We start from the raw sequence: 18,413 nt of genomic DNA, 5'->3' as shown, positions 1-18,413 counted from the left end.
GAATTTCAGGGTCATCTAGTCCAATCCCCTAATTTTGCAGTTGAGGAAACAGACCACGAGAGATGAAATGATTTATCTAAGGTCACAAAGGTAATAATGAACGGAGGTGGGGTTGGAATCCCGGTTCTCTGGCTTCAAATCTGGTGCTACTTCCAATGTACCATCCAGGGAAAATACAAACGTACTTATTTGGTACAGTCACGCAAGGTCCTCTCTCAGGGCATCGTGGCTGCTAATTATGATAGACAGTATTCACTAGGCCATTTTAGGATTTAAACCAGTGGCAAGAACTTTGCCTGAATTTATAATGCTCCAAAGGTCTTTAAATCTTGCCTAAGGTCTTGCATCACAGAGAAATTGTCTCATATATTATTGCTCTGACACATTGTTTATTAAGTCTAGACATATCTCACTATCGCATCACTGAGCTCAAAACCAGGAAATAAGTGTGTATAAGTGTGTGCATGTGACTTTCCTCTTGTCAGAGAGGTCTGTACTTTCTTCTTCAGCAGTTTATCTAATTACTGTTGTTAAGTGGGCCATTCCAGCGAGACTTCAGCAAAAGACAGAGACATTGAAAGGTAAATAGGAAAGTCCTCTCTTTTGGAAAGGAAATAGACATTCTCTAACCTAAAAAAAGAAAAAAAAAAGGCCAGAAAGCCTCAAATGCACGTGAAGAGGTCAGTAAGACAATTAATTGCTTGATGTAGACAACATTCACACCGTTGCTCCTAAATACTCATCCACATAAGATTCCCAAAGGAGTAAGAGAGGCACAAATGATTGAACTGAATCTAATCACCCACAGGTTACACAGAGTTTTCATCTTGTAGAGGAAGAATTTATCCAAAGGAGAGGTAAGTCTTCTCTCATATCCTGCCTGAAGGTGGCAAATGACTTTAGAGTGACAGAAAACCTCATTCCAGAGCCTGCTGTTTCCAGAATGTTGGGGTGAAGGTGTTTTGTTTTTTTTTATTATTACTATAAAGTGCTTAGATAAACCACAAATCAGGAGTGCAAATCTTTTTTTTTCTATCAAAGGCCACTCACTTCCCAAACTAGTTGAATGTCACATGAGCAAAAAGAAACTTAACAGCTCAATTTTTTATGGAGAGAAAAAATAAAAATAAAATCCAGTTCTACCTTCTAAAGGGTGAGGGAGAAAAGCTGTTTTGTTCTTTTCATTTCTAGGCATAGGCTAAATCAAATGTGTGTGTGTGTGTGTGCGCATATATATGTGTGTGCATATATATATATATATATATATATATATATATATATATATATATATAAAAGCCTATGCCAAAATCCAATGAAATCCCTCTTCTCCCTCATCCCCACTCCTCATATTGCCCTTTTAAAGACAATTTTCACCTTTTCCCAATAAGGCTTCCCAAGAGATTGATTTCAACTAGATTTCAGCTTTATAAAAGATATGACTTGGAGAAGAAGGGGGTCCTTGGGAGTGTTTAGGTTATCAAAACTACTGTGAATTAGTAACTAGCCCAGTCCAAAGGTCATGGCTACAGATGGAAATTTATTGCTCCCGTGCTAAAATAACATGTTGTTCTGGTGCCCCTGACCACTCCCTCCTTTCCAGTAAGTATTAGTAAGTAAGTTTATAAGCAGCTAGTATAAAGAGGCAATACCAGGAAGTAAGATTGTGGTAAGAAAAATCCTGGTTTGAGTCTTGCCCTGGTCAATGAGGCAAACTCAGGAAATAAGATAAAAGTAGTTTATTAGCACACATCAAGGCAGCAAGTAGTTGGGATGTAGCTGGTGCAAATTTTAAACAATGCTTATTCTAATTCAGTCATACCCAACACTTTATCGCCCCATTTGGGATTTTCTTGGCAAAGATATTAGAACGGTTCATCGTTTCCTTCTCCAGTTCTTTTTACAGATGAGGAAACTGAAGCAAACATGGTTAAGTGACTTGCCCAGGATGACACAGCTAATACATGTCTGAGGCTGGATTTGAACTCAGGTCTTCCTGACTCCAGGCCCAGCACTCTATCTACTACGCCACCTAGCTCTCCAAAGGTAGAATTTGCTTCAGGGTTGCCTCTTTCCAGACCTGTGAAAGAGAACTAGACAGAGGAATCACATATCTTATCAGGCTTTCATCCCCTGTGGTCAGGCTCAGGCTCCAAGGGGCCAGCAGCTGAATATTAGTAGGTGGCTTACTGAACAGAATTTTTAAAGGTGACAATCCACAGTCCTGCCTACTACAGTTTTTAAGTTGGAACAGCACAAGGGGAAGTACCAGAGCCTGTTTTAAATTTTAAATTTTTTATTTTTATGTAATTGGGGTTGAGTGACTTGCCCAGGATCACACAGCTAGCAAATGTCAAGTGTTTGGTCTGAGGCCAGATTTGAACTCAGGTCCTCCTGACTTCAGGGCCGGTGCTCTATCCACTGCACCACCTAGCTGCCCCCGAGGTGGTTTTAACTGTGTTTCGTGGCATAGTTTTCCCAAAAGGGTTTTAACTTCCCTATTTAGCCACTGAACTCCTCCTGATGATTGTGGGAGATAAGGGGTGTGCAGGTTCAGGGTTATTCCAAAACTTTTGAAGAGTTGCTTGGTTATTTCTGTACTAAGGGTGGCTCTTCATTACAATCAATAGTACATGGCAGGCCAAATCTTGGTATTCTGTCATTGATTAGATACCTCGCTACTATTATGTTTGCTCTAGTGTGTCTTACTGGAAAGGCCTCTACCCAGTGGCTCAATTGGTCTTGGCATACCAAAACATTTATATAACCTGTAGACATTGGCAAGTCAATAAAGTCAATCTGCAGGTGTTGAAATGGTAGGACCTCCCACTTTCTCCCCCCTTTTTTCACAGTTTTCTTCTGTGGGGAGTTGAACTATTGACAAGAAAAGCAGCAAGAGACCACACAGTGGACCTTTGCAGGAATACCAGTGGCAAACCATGGCCAGAGAACTTGCTGTACAAAGGCCTCAGTTCCTATATGTTCTTGGGTATGAAATTGCTGGCATAGGAATTGCACTAAATGCTTAGGTGCAGTTGAGTGCCCATCTGGTATGACCTGAAGGCTGTCTTGTAGAAAGGTTTTGTGTCTGGTCACTTAAACATCAATTTCTGCACCAGTGTCAAAAGAAGAATAGTCAGTGGGTGGACTAGCAGCTAGCATAAGCACAGTATTTGTGCTTTCAAGGACCCTAGCAGATAGCCCATTTGGACATCTCATCTGCAAACCAGTTGCCATCTTGCAAAAATGACTACCCTCTGGTATGGGCTAGGCAATGCATGAGTGGAGATGGCCTTGGGGAGCAAGATAACTTGAAGGAGTTGGTCAATAAGCGAGTCATGAGCTTATTGTTTGCAGTGATGAAGCATCTCCTTCCGCGGCATGACAATCCCAAAGAGTATTTGGAATCTGTGTAAATGTTCAATTGGAGCCTCTTGGCCAGTTGACATGCCCTGTTCAGTGCCATCAATTTGGCTTCCTGTGTCCCAACTCCATTAAATAGTGTAGCCTCCCACTCAACAGCCTTGGGGGACACAACCGCTCCCCCCACCCCAGTCACTTGCGACCCATTTCCATAAAAGGAGGAGCCTTGTGTGAACAATGTAAGATTGGGCTCCTCCAAGGGGACAACTGTGAGGTCAGGCTGTGGGCTCTCCCTGGCCTCAATTACCTCAAGGCAGTCATCTGGCATCTCACCATCTTTCAGGGGTTCAGGAAGGAGAGAGGTTGGACTTAAGACATTATAGAACTGAATGGAGAGATTAGGGTGAGACAAAAGCTTACCTCATAAGCAGCCACCTGTTGGTGGAAAAAGGCTTGAGTCTTAGATTGGAGTAAAAAGGCTTCAATACTATGAGGCACAGATAGTCAATGAGTGGCCAAGGACAAGGGGTCAACTCCTTTTTACAAACTCAGCAGTGGTCGCAAGGGCCCAAAGCACCTTGCACCCCCAGATTGACTTGGCACGAGTAATAACCAAGAGGTCTAGGATGGGATTCCAACCAAGCAACCTCTCTCCATTCCTGCACAAAAAAGGAAAAAGGTTTGTCAAAATCTGGCAGTCCCAGAGTTGGTGGGTAGGCCATCACCTGCTTAGCTTGCTTAACTGTTTCCTTTCAAGGCCTCTGAGGGTGTGAAGGATTCTTTAGCTGTACAAACCACTAGTTTCTTGGTGAGTTCCACCAGTGCTGGAATCCAAGGGTGGTAATACCTCACAGTCCTCAATAGGACACATACCTGGCATTTTGTTTTTGGTATTGGCATTTGAAGGGTACCCTGGATCCTACCATTTATCAAAGCCCTAGGGCTGGGGTCTACTCATATCTCAGGGATTGCACTGTAGGAAGGGCAAACTAACTTTAAAGGGGTGACTCAGTGGCCCTTTTTATAAAGATAGTGCAGGAAGAAAATGGTATCTTCCTCACAGGCTCCTTGTGAACAAGAGGCAAGCCATAAATCATCCATATACTGAGTAAGGCTGCCCTCTGGGGTGGGTGCACATTTGGACCAGGATTTGGACAAATGGTTGTGAATATGGGGGAGATTCACAATAACCCTGAGGCAGCCCGGTCCAACGGTATCACTGACCCTCCCTGCCTCTAGATCTTCAAGTCCTGTTTTTAAGCATGCTCAGCTGATAATAATTAAAGATCCTGTATTCACCTGGATGAATTTGTTTTCCACAATTATCTGTATATTGAGTCCAGTCCATGCTTGAGTTTTGGACATTCCCAGTGGAACTGGCAGTTTTCCCTTGTCTCAAGCTTTTAGCAGCTTGCTTAATGGGGAGTCATGAGGAGACTTAGTGTGTCCAATCCCATGATGATACCAGTATCCCCTGACCCTTCTATCCTTTGGCAACCTAATGTCAGGTCAATACTAGTTAGTTACTCACCACTGCCTCTTCCCTTTTCTGTTGCCTTTTCTGTATCTTCGTGGTGTAAAATTTATTATTGACTGATGAGTAGTTAAGAGTTTTATTAATCACAGCAATCACCATTGTAATCAATTTCTAAAGGCTTAGATTTAGAACTATTTTATATACGCCTTGGTAGTATGATACTTGATAAGAGACTAAGTGTGTAACTTTGAGCTAATTTGCCTATTGAAACAGATAAAGAAAATGAAAGCAGGATGATTCACACTGGTCATGGGATGTTTTCCTAGCACTTCTGTAGTACAGGGAGAGTGGGGTTGGGGATTTTTCCAAGAATGTTGACTAACTCTGTGTCCCTGTTACCATGGGCTCTGGAAGACCCATGCAATGTATTTATGCAAATCAATGTAATTATGGACCAGTCACAGCCTTAGTCTATTTGGTACCAGCTGACATTGTGAAATGAACTTATATAGCCAGGCTGTAAAAAAGGATGTTCTGCTTGTATGGAAGGGGAGGGTCTTCTGGTCCCTGAAGGGCCATTGACCTCTATTATTGGCAATTGCTAGCCTTACTAATAAGTAGATTATGCTCAGACTTTTTGTGCCTCAGTTTCCCTTACTGACAGATTTATCATGGCAGTCAGTGACCCCATTCAGGAGGAACCCCAGGTGCTGGGCTGCTCTTGTTAAGGAACCCTCAGAGAACTCTGGTGGTAATTTTTCACTGGGGGAATTCCCTGAGGAGGATTACCTTGAGAGATCAGATTTCTCCTCTTGGCCTCAAATCAAATTATCTCCTCAATAAGGCTAGCTTTTGACCAACCAAAGACTTTCTGCCGTGAATATAACCATCTTTGATTAAGAAAGGAGAAACCTTTTTACTGATTTTTAATGATATGGTATTTTCCCTTACTAGAAGGAAAAAGATTTATTTTCTAGCACTTCAAAGAAATTAGGCACTTGGTGGTTTTTATACAAAGCAGAACTCTGGTTAGAGGTCTCTGCCTTTTAAAATTAATTATGTACAAAAAGCATTTAGACCAAAACTCTAAAATGTAACAGGGAGAGTCGAGGAAAAATTTGTAATACTAGGAATCATTTGTCAAAGTGGCAGTTTGCCAAGGAAATGTAGCATTTAGCTGGAAAGACAAAACGTTTAAGTAATCATTTGTTCACTTTCCAAAACAATTGTAGCAGTCTGATAAATCCTTAGAAAGAGGGTTTGCCAGTTTCATGGCTGCATTCTAGGCAATTGGTTAAAGGTAACAAGCCTGATAGCAGTGAGGGACCTTGACTGGATGACGGGGGGTTGCCCCACGAGTCATTAGCTCTCTTGTAGGAACACTTGTGGCAATCTTCCCTAATTAATCCTCCCCAGCGCCTCTTGGGATCATTTGCAGTAGATTGTTCATTTATAATTCCTTTAAAGGGTGACAACAGGGGCAGGGAGCAGCAACGTTCCTTCAGGGACCCCCTTGGGAAAGTTACTGAGCTCCTGGAGACAAGGTGGCTTGTAGGATCGGCTGAGGATGACAAAAGCATGTGCTGTTAAACTAAGTGAGAAATGGTCAAAGACTGCTGGCAACTTAGATGATAATCATCTGTTCTGGTGAAAGTATGGTGCTTTGGATTATTATATTTTAGAAAAATTGAGATTGGTTATTGAAAACTGTTACCTGTATGAAATGAATTATTGGTTCTGCTTGGCAGCTTTAAGTGACAGATCTTGTCTACAAGGGCTGTTTTCTTTCTCTCCTGTCCTTGATGTCGTGGTCCTCTTTGAGAATGAAGGACGAACAACAAGAACAACAACAACAATCCTACACCTCTTCCTCTCAGACCCTGATTGCTGTCCCTTGTTGTATTCACTGCTCTACTGGTTTATGCTCCAACTTAGGGTCAAAAATGGTTAGAGAGGATTAATGATCAGCTTTGTTTGGATGCTGTATTCTTATTCTTTTTTTAAAATTTTATTTATTTATAATTTATGAAATAAAACAGGCATTTTCATAACATAGTAGAATAAAAAAAGATGATTGCACATGAAACTGTAAATCTGTTATGTACAACTTGCGATTCCTTTCAAATATATATAATAAAGTTATCATGTAAATTTCTCTTTTTTTGGCCTCTTTTTCCTTCCCTCCCTATCTGCCCTAGAGAGGGTTACCATTACACACAAATATGTGTGTGTGTGTGTGTGTGTGTGTGTGTGTGTAAGTGTAAAACCATTCATACACACTTATATTTATCAGTTCTTTCTCTGGATGCATCTATTGTCTTCCTTTATATGTCCTTTGTAGTTAATTTAGGCATTTATAATAGTTGAAATGACTTAGCTGCTCAAAGCTGTTAGTAAAACAATACTGCTATTACTGTGTACAACATTCTCTTGGTTCTGCTCATTTTGCTCTTCATTATTTCTTGCAAATCTATCCATGTTTTTCTAAAATCAATGGGCTTATCATTTCTTATAGCATAGTAGTATTCCATCACAATCATATACCACAACTTGTTCAGCCATTCCCCAATTGATGGGTATCCCTGCAATTTTCAGTTCTTTGCCACCACAAAGAGAACTGTTACAAATATCCACATAGGTTCTTTTCCTTTTTCCCTAATCATCTTTGGAAATGGACCTAGTAGTGGTGTTGCTGGGTCAAAGGGTATAGGCAGTTTAATAACTCTTTGGGCATAATTTGGAGATTGCTCTCCAAAATGGTTGAATTAGTTCATTATTCCACCAACAATGAAGTAGCGTCCCAATATTTTCACATCCCCTCCAACATTTGCCACTTTCCCCTTCAATCATTTTCGCTAATCGATAGGTGTGAAATGATATCTAAAGGTTGTTTTAATTTGCATTTCTCTAATCAATAATGATTTAGAGCATTTTTTTCTTATGACTATAAATAGTTTTGATTTCTTTTTCTAAAAACTGCATGTTCATATCCTTTGACCACTTATCAGTTGGGGAATAATTAGTATTCTTATAGATTTTATTAAATTCTTTCTATATATGAGATATGAGATTTTTATCTGAGAAACTGTGTATAAAATTCCTTCCCCCTCCCCCATTTCTGCTTTCATTCTTGTCTTGGCTACATTCATCTTATTTGTATAAAACCTTTTTTAATATAACATGATTGAAATTATCCCTTTTACATTTTGTTCTCTGTCTCTTGTTTATTTGCACATTGTTCACCTATCCAAAAATCTGATAAGTAATATGTTCCATGTTCTTCAAGTTTTCTTGTAGTATCTCTCTTTCTATCTAGGTCATGTGCCCATTTTTATCTTATCTTGGTAAATGGTGGAAGATATTGGTCTATGCCCAATTTCTGCCATACTGCTTTCCAGTTTTCACAACAATTTTTGTGGAATAGTGAATTATTATCTCAAAAACTTAAAACTCAAAAACTTCTCAAATACAAAGTTATAATATTTGTTTGCTGCTCTATTTTATGTCTATTCTGTTCCCTTTTCCATTTCTTTCTTTTTCTTTCTATTAGCCAGTATTAGATAGTTTTGATAATTACTGCCTTATAATATAGTTTAAGATCTAGTTCTGCTATATCGTTCTTCTGAATTACTTCAGTGCTATTGATCTTTTGGTAAGCAAATCTGCATTTCTACTTGAGACCTGCAAACACTCCTTTGAAGGATAAGACGGACTGATGCCATCTCATCTTCAATGAGGGTCTTCAACCCAGTTGAAGCCTGGCCACACACTGATCCAGAGAATTCCTTTGCTCCAGCACCTTCTTTTCCATTGATGAACTGTTATTGTCAAATCTGTTACACTGTACCTATGGGCTATCATTATGAGGTCCTTGTTTGTATGAATTGTAAAATCAGAATGATTGTCAGCTCACTTTACTTACTAGAAGGAGTTGTTCAGTTGTTGACTGTGAAGATACCATCAGTTAGGTATGTCCCATATAAAATGCAAGAGGTTGAGAAGGCACTGTAAGGCTCCTCTGTCGGATTTTGGGTCTGCTGCTATACTCAAGGCTGTCAATCTTCTTTCTTCAGAGGCTAAGAATAAGGCTCTGTGTGAGGCTTATCACTTCTTTCAAGCCCAAACTAATACTCTGGTGTATTTACTTACACAGATTCTGGATCAATGAAAAAATTTGATAATTCCATTGGTGGCCCATGAAATGATTATTAATTGATTATATCTATATTCTTATATAGATTCAGTTTCAGATAAGCTAATCATTAGGCAATGTAGAAGATTGGTGCCCATTTTCTCCCTTCTTTTGTATGTACCAACACATTTTCATTTGTGTGATCTTTCTGGTGGGAACTGATTCCATCAGACTTTCTCAATGCATTGGACCCTTATCTGTGATCCATGAAAGGCTTGCCTTGTATAGGCCTTGGTAGTATGATACTTGATGGGAGACTATGCATGTTACTGAGGATAATTCAACATGGTTATGAGATGTTTTTCCTAGCGCTAAGTTTCTATAGTACTAGGGAGTGTGGGGTTGGGTATGTTTCTCAGGATGTTGCCTAACTCTGTGTCCCTGTTACCATGGGCTCTGGAAGACCTCTTTTGCAAATCAATGTAATTATGGTCCAATGACAGCCTTAGTTCAGTTGGTACCAGTTGACATTATGTAATGAACTTACATAATCAGACTGTAAAAAAGGACGTTCTGGTTGTATGGGGGGGGGAGGGTTGGTCCTCTGGTCACTGAGGGATCATTGACCTCTATTATTGGTGATTGCTAGCCTTACCAATAATTATTGGTATTATGCTTGGACATTTGTGCCTCAGTTTCTCCTAATCATACATTTATCCTGACAATGTACAAATAAGAGAGAATCAGATTTGACTTGAGACCTTTTTTCTCCTTATCCTTCCTGAGTTTGAGGAGCTTAATTCTCTGACCACTTCACAGCTGACTGACGGATGAGAGAGTCCACTCTGACCTGCTTTAGGAGAAAGGTTTGAGTGCTGGCTGTGGAGTCAGAGTAGGTTCACCCAATGATAGTCATGTAAGCAAAGGGTCTCTGTGGGTTGCCAAATTGTTAAGAAAAATCCTGGTTCAGGCCTTGCCCTGGTCAATGAGGCAAACTCAGGAAATAAGAAAAAGGCAGCAAGCAGTTGGGATGCAGCTGGTGCAAATTTTAAACCACATTTGTTCTTGTTCAGTCATTTCCAACTTTTCATGACCCAATTCGGGGTTTTCTTGGCAGAGATGCTGGAGTGGTTTGCTATCTCCTTCTCCAGCTCATTTTACAGAGGAGGAAACTGAGGCAAACAAGGTCAAGAGACTTGCCCAGGATCACACAGCTAGTAAGCGTCTGAGGCTGGATTTGAACTCAGGTCTTTCTGACTCCAGACCTGGCGATCTATTTACTGGACCACCTAGCTGCCCTTCAAACCATCCACAGCTTTTATAGACATGAGTAAATGATTTCCATGTAAGGGCAAAAAATCCTAGCTGGTATATGTATGAAGAAATGGGTTTTATGCCACCTCAGCTTTCCCCCATGTGTAAATACACATGAGCAAGTATGTCTCTAGAGGGTGGTCTCATGCAGGCTGACTGTTTAAGTGTAACCAAAGGCTAGGAGTTTATACATGAAGTCTCTCAGGCTGACTTGGCACAATTGCAAAGGGGAACCAGGAAGCATGTACAAACCATCCCAAAGATCAAAGAAGCATAATTTGTAAATTGTTTCATATTAACCAAAATTATATCCTGGTTATATGTGCTGAAGTGGGGAAGCCATCTAGACACGTCTTGTCAAGGCTTCTGGTCCTTTGATATGTAAATTCCAGAGAAAATCCAGACCTCCACAATTTCAGATCAATAGAATATCAAAAAGGTCCTGATACCTTTGGGATGATGACTTTGAAGTTTTACTGATAACTTTGAGATGATTTGGATGGGTTAATGAACTAACCCCAAAGTGGCACAGTGAGGAGTTGGTCTATTTCCCCCTAAAAAGCTCTAGAAAAATGAGACCTCAAACTTCTGACCAACTCCCCCAAACCCTCTTCTATCTCCATTGGATCCATGCTGCCTAGTGCTCGCTGTGATTATGAGTGATATTCTCTGACTCTCTCTCCGCGTTGAGAAAAATGATTATTATCAATATCTTGGGGAGATTCAGAGCTCTCCCCTTCTTCCAAAGTTGGGATTTTAAATTCAGTCTCTTGAAGGACATTGCTGATAATGAGATTGGACTAACTTTCTTCTTCAAGACCCCATTCTGGTGGAAGCTATTGTGTTCTGCTCAGGCTTGGGTGAGGTATGGATTCTTTGAATAGATAACCCAAAGCTATGGGTGGTCTGGTGTAGAGTTACTTTCTCTGTCCAAGGGTGATGTGATGTCTCTCTCAGCCCTTCATGTTGATATTCATCTTCCCACTGTGTTATCCAATCAGAGGTGATTGTCACCCCTGGGGAACAGCTACTCTTTGAAGGGTATATGAACTGTGAGCCCACTGCCATAATTGTCTTTGGTCTAAGAGAGATGGCCAAATGACCATCCTTTTATTAGTAACCTGCTGGCCTCATTAATGAAATGATTAAATTACCCAGAAACTATGTCTCTCAAACCTTTTTTAATTGTTACATCATCTGCTTCTCCATGTTGCCCGCCTTACTTCACCACCCCATCCCCTGATCCCACACCCCCGTCTGCCTCTGTATCTCTCCCCACTTTTGGCCACTTGTCTCTGTGCCTTATTAAAGTGTGATTGTAGCCCTGTTACCTGCTGTCAATCATGGGCTTTCCTGGTGAATGCCTGCCCCCATTTCATAATTTCATAAATTATCAATTCATTCCTTGTGGGTTTTTAATAGCAATAGCTCCCAAGAGTGAGTCATCCAAAATGGGGGTTGCATGTCCCACCATCCGGGAAGAACACTTAACTCCAACATCCCTGTAATACAGCTCCTAGGCTTCCTTGTAGCCTGTTCTTTAACGTGCTGCAGGGACTGAAATACTAGCCTAGTAGTAACTTCTGGCCACTTTGCACTATGCTCTTTCTTATTCTGCTGTCTACGAAATATTTTTTGACTAATACCTTCCTCCAACAGACAGGCACCACAGCTCAAATTCTTTTTATGATCTAGCCACAGGCTATTACTGCCACTGCTCAAAAACCTGTGGTAACCTATTTCCTTTTAGATATAATTAGAAACTCAGTCTGGCATTAGGGACTGTAGAGGATCCCAGAAGAGTATAGGACATGATCCCCATCTCTGAATACTTTCAAATCTAGCTGGGGAATTAAGAAGTAGGAAAAAACTGGGGACAAGAAAATGCTAAACTTTATGGTGCTGCCTTTTAGAGCTATAGGTACTGAGTAAAGGGAGAAAGAGAGCAGTGTGAGCTAGTGTGGTCAAGTTGACATAAAATGCATCCTATGATTCCCCCTCCCCCACCCTTCACCTGCCCCACCCCTATGTTCTTCCTTTTGGATCCTGGCTAGCCCTGGACCTTTTTGTTCCTTAGTGCTCCGTCCCTATGTGTTCTTGAACTCTGTGCTGGCTCCCCCTCAGGGGTTTTTTGCCCCTTCTTGCCTCCCACCCTCCCTTCCTCCCTTCCACAAGTCAGGGCAAATTCCCATAATAAAAAAGCACTTTACTTGGAGGTTTGCATAAAGCAAGAACTGTCTGTACACGGTCCTGCTCTTGTATGAACAATATTTTTGCGCGCTGTCTCTCCTGTGAGCTCTCCGGCAGTAGGGGCTGTTTTTGTCTTTCTTCCTATCTCCGGAACTTAGCACAGTGCCTAGTGCATAGTAAATACTTACTAAGTGATTGTTGCCCAACTGGATGAACTGAATAAGCAGTTGGTAGGGGGTGGGGTAGAAGGAACATGGTGCCAAAGATGGAAAAGATAGGCACAGTTACTGCACAGTTTTCAACTAAGGTTCCACCAATAGATTGGAGAAATGTATATTTAAAGTCTCCCCTACTCCATTACCATTGATCCTTTCCTTATGCGATGACCCAGTTTTAAACTTTGGAAAAGAAAAGCGTGTTATAATGTTATAAGTATGTCATGTAGAGTAGAGTCATGAAGATCTGGGTTCAGATTCCACGACTGATATTAGTTGAGTGAACATGGGCAAGTCACCTGATCCTTCTGAGCCTCAGTTTCCCCATATATAAAAAAGGAATGATCAGACCATAAATTTAGAAGTCAATTATGATTGTTATCATTGTTGTTGTTATAAAAGTAAATGTCTCTGTAATCTCAGGTAAAGCTTCAATGGTTAATTATAATGACAATAAAGAAAGTAGCATAGTGGACACAGTGTAGTGAGCAGAAGGCCATCCTTGGAATTGTTTGTGACCTTGGTTCAAGTTCTGCTCCTGGATTCACACTATCAGGGTGACCAGGAAAAAGTCAGAGTGCCCTAGGCAACTCTCAAAGATCAAAAATTGCCAGTGAGTCGTTGACCTGGCTAGTATTTCCACCCTGGGAATTCCTCACACCCAATGAAATCACTGGTCCAGACCAAAACAAAACAAAAAAACAAATCTAAAGTCAATAGCAGAAAGAAAGTAATTGTAACAAATTTGATCAAGTAATTGTTAACCTAAAGGTCTATACTAGAATCAGAGACATGAAATGGGAGTGGAGAGGAAGAACCTGGATATTAAACCAACTAATTGTAACCATTTGATTAAATAATGGTAATGATTATTATGTAAATCTGCTTAGATCTACAATTAGAAATGGGGAAATGAATATGAAGGGGAAGGACCTATGTATAACCAAGCATGAGGCTGTAATGACAGTGAAAGATGAACACTGGCCAAAGAAAATACTTTCTAGCAAAAACTCCTATTTGTATTAAGAACACCAGGAATAGTCAGAAAAATAAATGTCTGTCTCCAGGATACAGTTTGACTCAGATACATGCTCAGTTTGGGGAGTGAATGTTGCAGAGGCTGGCTCAATTGAAAAAACAAAAAAGATAAAAAAGAATTGGACGATACCATAGTGAAATGAAACTTCCTCAAAATTCCTTCTGCTTTAAGTCAGTTTAGAGACATTTATGGTTAGCTGCTTAGCCAACTCACTAGTGGAAATTATGGAGTGAGTGTGAACATGGAATAAACCAGTTGGATATTTTGAATTTGTATCTTGGAAAGCGTTGTATCTAGAAAGCATCGCCTCAGTCCTCTCCCACAAAAGTCTGGCGTAGCCTAATTCGGTGGAGAATGAAATGGGGGAGGGAGTGGGGAGGGGGAGGGGAGTCAAACAGGGGAGTAGGTTACCTTTAAGTGCTTCTGTTACTTACAGAACATACCTGCTGTAGTCTGAGGTAACATTTGTGAAATATGACCAGATAAGGATAATATAAATATTGATAGAGCACTTGTCACAGAATGCAGATGCACTATATTATTTGAGGTTCCCAGCATCCCTTAGAAGTAGGTATCATCACTTCCATTTAACAGATGAGGAAATGGAAGTTCAGAGATTTTATGTGACAAAAAAGATCTCCTCCCTGCTGCCTGCTAAGAATCAGGTTAAAACTTTGAAATTTTCATTTTCAAGGGTTAAGATATAGCCTCAGACAATCGTGCCTCTAGATCCCAGAGTCAGAACAAGGCGGGTTCTACGTGATTTAGTCCAACACCCTCCTTTTCAGAGTAAGGATGGAGGCCCAGAGAGGTTGCCGTGTATTTACGGGTAAATAAGCAGCAGAAAAAAACAAAATCAAAGCTGGTCCTTGGAGTTCAAATCTAGCATTCTTTCCATTGTCCCACACTCCCAAATACATTAACATTGAGAACCCCTTTCATGACCCCAACACAGAATAATAATTGTACTCTTAAAATTAGCTGATTAAGAAAACACAAGATGATCAAAGCTACTAGCGTTTCAGTAACACGTTAATATGCATTTGTGTTTTTATTGAGCACAACAGCAATTAAATATATTTGGAAAATGGCAACACATGCATAAAAATGATACTATTTATTCCATTTACAGATGATAAGCCTGTTTATTATATTGTATCATGCTACAGATTTTCTTGAAGTTAACGAAGATTCAAATCACAATGTGTGGTGCTAGTCAGTCTTAGTAAGCACCTACTATGTGGCAGGCAATAGGTTAAGGATTGGGGATACAAAGAAAGGCAAAAACATTCCCTTGCTCTCAAGGAACTCCCAGTCTAATGGTGGAGACAACATACAGACAACTAGGTACAAACAAAATACAGAGGAGATAAACTGGGGGGTAATCTCAAAAAGAAGGCACTAAGATTAGGGAAAAGCTTCTTGCAGAAAGCAGGACTTTAGCTGAGACATGAAGGAAGCCAGAGCCACTAGGAGGTAGAGATGAGGAAAGAGAACATGCCAGTGAAAATAAGATGCGATTTTTTTTTTCTCTTCCAAGATCATGGACCCCTTGAAACCTTTCCACAGACCGCTTGGGGGCTCAGAGATCCCAAATTATGAAGCGCTGATATAAATCAAAGTTATGAGAGTCCAATAGGCTTAGGAGTTGGGATCTTAGGGTTTTTAAAAAGGAGAAGGGGTTGGGGGAGAGAATTCAACTCTAAGCCAGGTGTTAAACTTCTGGAGAGGAGGAAGAGTGTCCCGAAAGTGCATAGATCAGGAGATAAGGAGTGAACTTTAAAGGTGAGAGGTGATTGCTGAGTGACAGTGGCAAAAGGAGGGTCTCAAAGCAGCTTTGGGAAGCAAGAAGCATATCGGAAGATATGAGAAGAGGGAAAAACTATGCTTTAAGTGAGCACCAGAAATGGAAGGAATGTGAGAGGAAAGCCTTAGGATAAGAGGAAATTTTTCTGCTGTTCCACAAGGCAGTGGAAAGGGAGGGCAGAGAAGGATAGGAATTGGGGAGGGCTAGTTTGCTATTGTGGGATGGGTGATCTGACAAAGGTCTTTGATACTGTCAGTCATGAGGGCTTATGGAAAATTATGGCAAAATTTGGTTGTCCGGAGAAATTCACCAGCATTGTACATCAGTTTCATGATGGCATGCTTGCATGTATTCTGGATGGATAATGGATGATACCAATTACATTTTTTACATAATTATAACTTTGAATAGTTCAAATTTGAATATGTGACCGCTTCATGGTATTTATTATAAACACTACATATAGTAGCTATATATCTAGCCCTATACAAGATTGCTTATGAAACTTTTCCTTACTTCCATTGGGGCCAAGCCTTACTGATGTTTGAAATTCTTTGAGCACCCCAGTAAATTTAAGCTTTTTGAAGACAGGAATTGTTGTCTCTCCTTTTATGTTTATCTCAAACATTTAGGAGAGTGTCTTGCACATAACTCTTAATAAATGTTTGTTGAATTGAGTTGAACCAGAGTCCTGGTTGTTCTGGCATAGCAGTCTTTCGTGGACCTAAGCACGGATGAAACTTTCACACATGACTTATATAGTATAAACACATTCAATGATCCTGTGACTATAGGCCAAACTCATAACACTGCCTGGTGACCCAACCAAAACAGTTGTCAACAAGACTTTACAGTAGGTAAAGTTTTTGAATCTTGGGAAATGGTTTCATTTTTGTTTTCCTCAATGACTTCAGAATAAGAGAATGCAAAAAAAAAAAAAAACCAACCCAAAAAACAAAAAACCTCCAAAAAACAAAAAACCCAAACCCTAAAACAAAACAAAAAACCAAATCCCTAAAACACACAAAAAAGCAAGCTGCTCACTTGACACTGGGGCTTCTCTGGATTTAACAGAAATTTTGCCCTACTTAGCTCTTTCCAGACTCTTCAACTGAGCCCTGAAATCAAATCGTGCAAGGGATAGAGTGTTGGTCCTAGATTGGGGAAGACCTGGGTTCAAATGTGACCTCAGACACTTTCTAGCTGTATGACCCTAGGCAAGTCATTTAACCTTTGCCTCAGCTGCTCAACTATAAAATGGGAATAATAAGCTTGCAGGGTTGTTGTGAGAATTGAATGAGATAATATTAGTAAAAAGCTCTTAGCACAGTGCCTAGCACATAGTAGGTGCTTCTTTCCTTCGTTATGCCTATACTTGTTGCCATGACGGCTGGGCAATTCCACATGCTCTCTTTGTCAGAGAACAAAAAATCAGTGGAGGGTGCTTTATACATTTCCTATATGATATTTTTCATACTTCTTGTAAGTCTTTCCTGGTCAGGTGCCTCAGTGAACCTGAAACTTAGTAGCTTACAGGAAAAGCTACTTAGATTTTGAAAAAACATGAGATTAAGTTTGCTGAAAATTACTATTCAAATCACATTTCACCCCCATTAAAAGTTCAAATTCATTTGTGGTGGTTTCAACAAAAACCTCTGTTCCCTCCCCTGTAGAATGGTAGGAAGCTTTCTGGGGATTGTTGGGGCAGCGAGGAAATTTTGGAAGAAGGCAGAGTCAGCACCTAAACCTCTCTGTTACACCTGTCGTAAGGCCTCAATTGGGTATCAGCTTAATACCGTAGATCAGGCCTGGAGGCCGCAGGTTCCCCACCCCTGCCATAGATAATGTCAATCTCCTTCTCTGAACAGTTCACAGAAGCTCCCCCCCCTCCCATTAGTAATTGGGAAATATTTAATGAAATATAAATATATTTTAAAAAATAAAATTCCCTTTTCTAAACAATTGCAATGTTACTTCCTTGTGGATCACATCCCCTTTCCTTTTCCTCATTTCTCTGTTATGCCTCATTCTTCGGACCATCAACTTCTATATGGGGTAGTGAGTCAAAAAGCAGCCGACAGTTAACAAGTGTTTATTAAGCTTATTAAATGTCAGCTATTGTGTAAATTCTGGGATGAGGACAGAAGTAAAAACAAAACAACACAAGCCAAAACAAACAGGGGTGAGGGTAGAAGCAATGCTCCCATGGTAGAAATTTCCCTGTGTCTTTTTGATTTTGTTCACCGGAGCTCTTGAGGAACAATAGAATGGAATTTCACCTCCTCTATTTCTCACTCTGTGGTGGAGATTTTGCTTAAATTAGAACTGGCTAAAATGGAAACCTCAGGACAGAAGAGGAATAGGCAGTTATAAGTGATTTGCAAACGAGAAAACTAGTTCTTGAGAGCTGAGGCAAAAAAAAAAAAAATAAGGCATAATGGTGAATGCCTTATGAAAACAGAGGACTGCCCACGCTGCCCTCTTCTGGCTGGAAAGAAGGTTCCTAACATTACTTAGAGTATCTACCTAATTGATACTTCAACAAAAATAATAACTAACATTTATATAGTATTTTAAGGTTAGCAAAGTGCTTTAAATACCATTATCTCATTCACTTCCCACAACAGCCCTTTAAGGTAAGAGCTATTATTATTCATAGTTGACATATGAAAAAACTGAAGCTGAGGGAAAGTAGCCCAGGGTCACACAACTAGTAAGGACCAATAAGGTTAAATCCTTTTACTGCAGAAAAACAAGTCATTCCTTTATGTAGACCTTCAAGTGGTTCACCCAGATGTTCACACTCAATAAATTCCTATAGTCATGGATTTAGAGTGGGAAAGGACCTTAGAAGTCATCTAGCCCCACCCCATCCTTTT

The sequence above is a fragment of the Vombatus ursinus genome, unplaced genomic scaffold (assembly GCF_900497805.2).
Source record: "Vombatus ursinus unplaced genomic scaffold, bare-nosed wombat genome assembly UNPS02014802.1, whole genome shotgun sequence".
NCBI lineage: Eukaryota > Metazoa > Chordata > Mammalia > Diprotodontia > Vombatidae > Vombatus > Vombatus ursinus.
The sequence above is the reverse complement of the archived record's forward strand: the minus strand, read 5'-3'. Positions refer to the sequence as shown.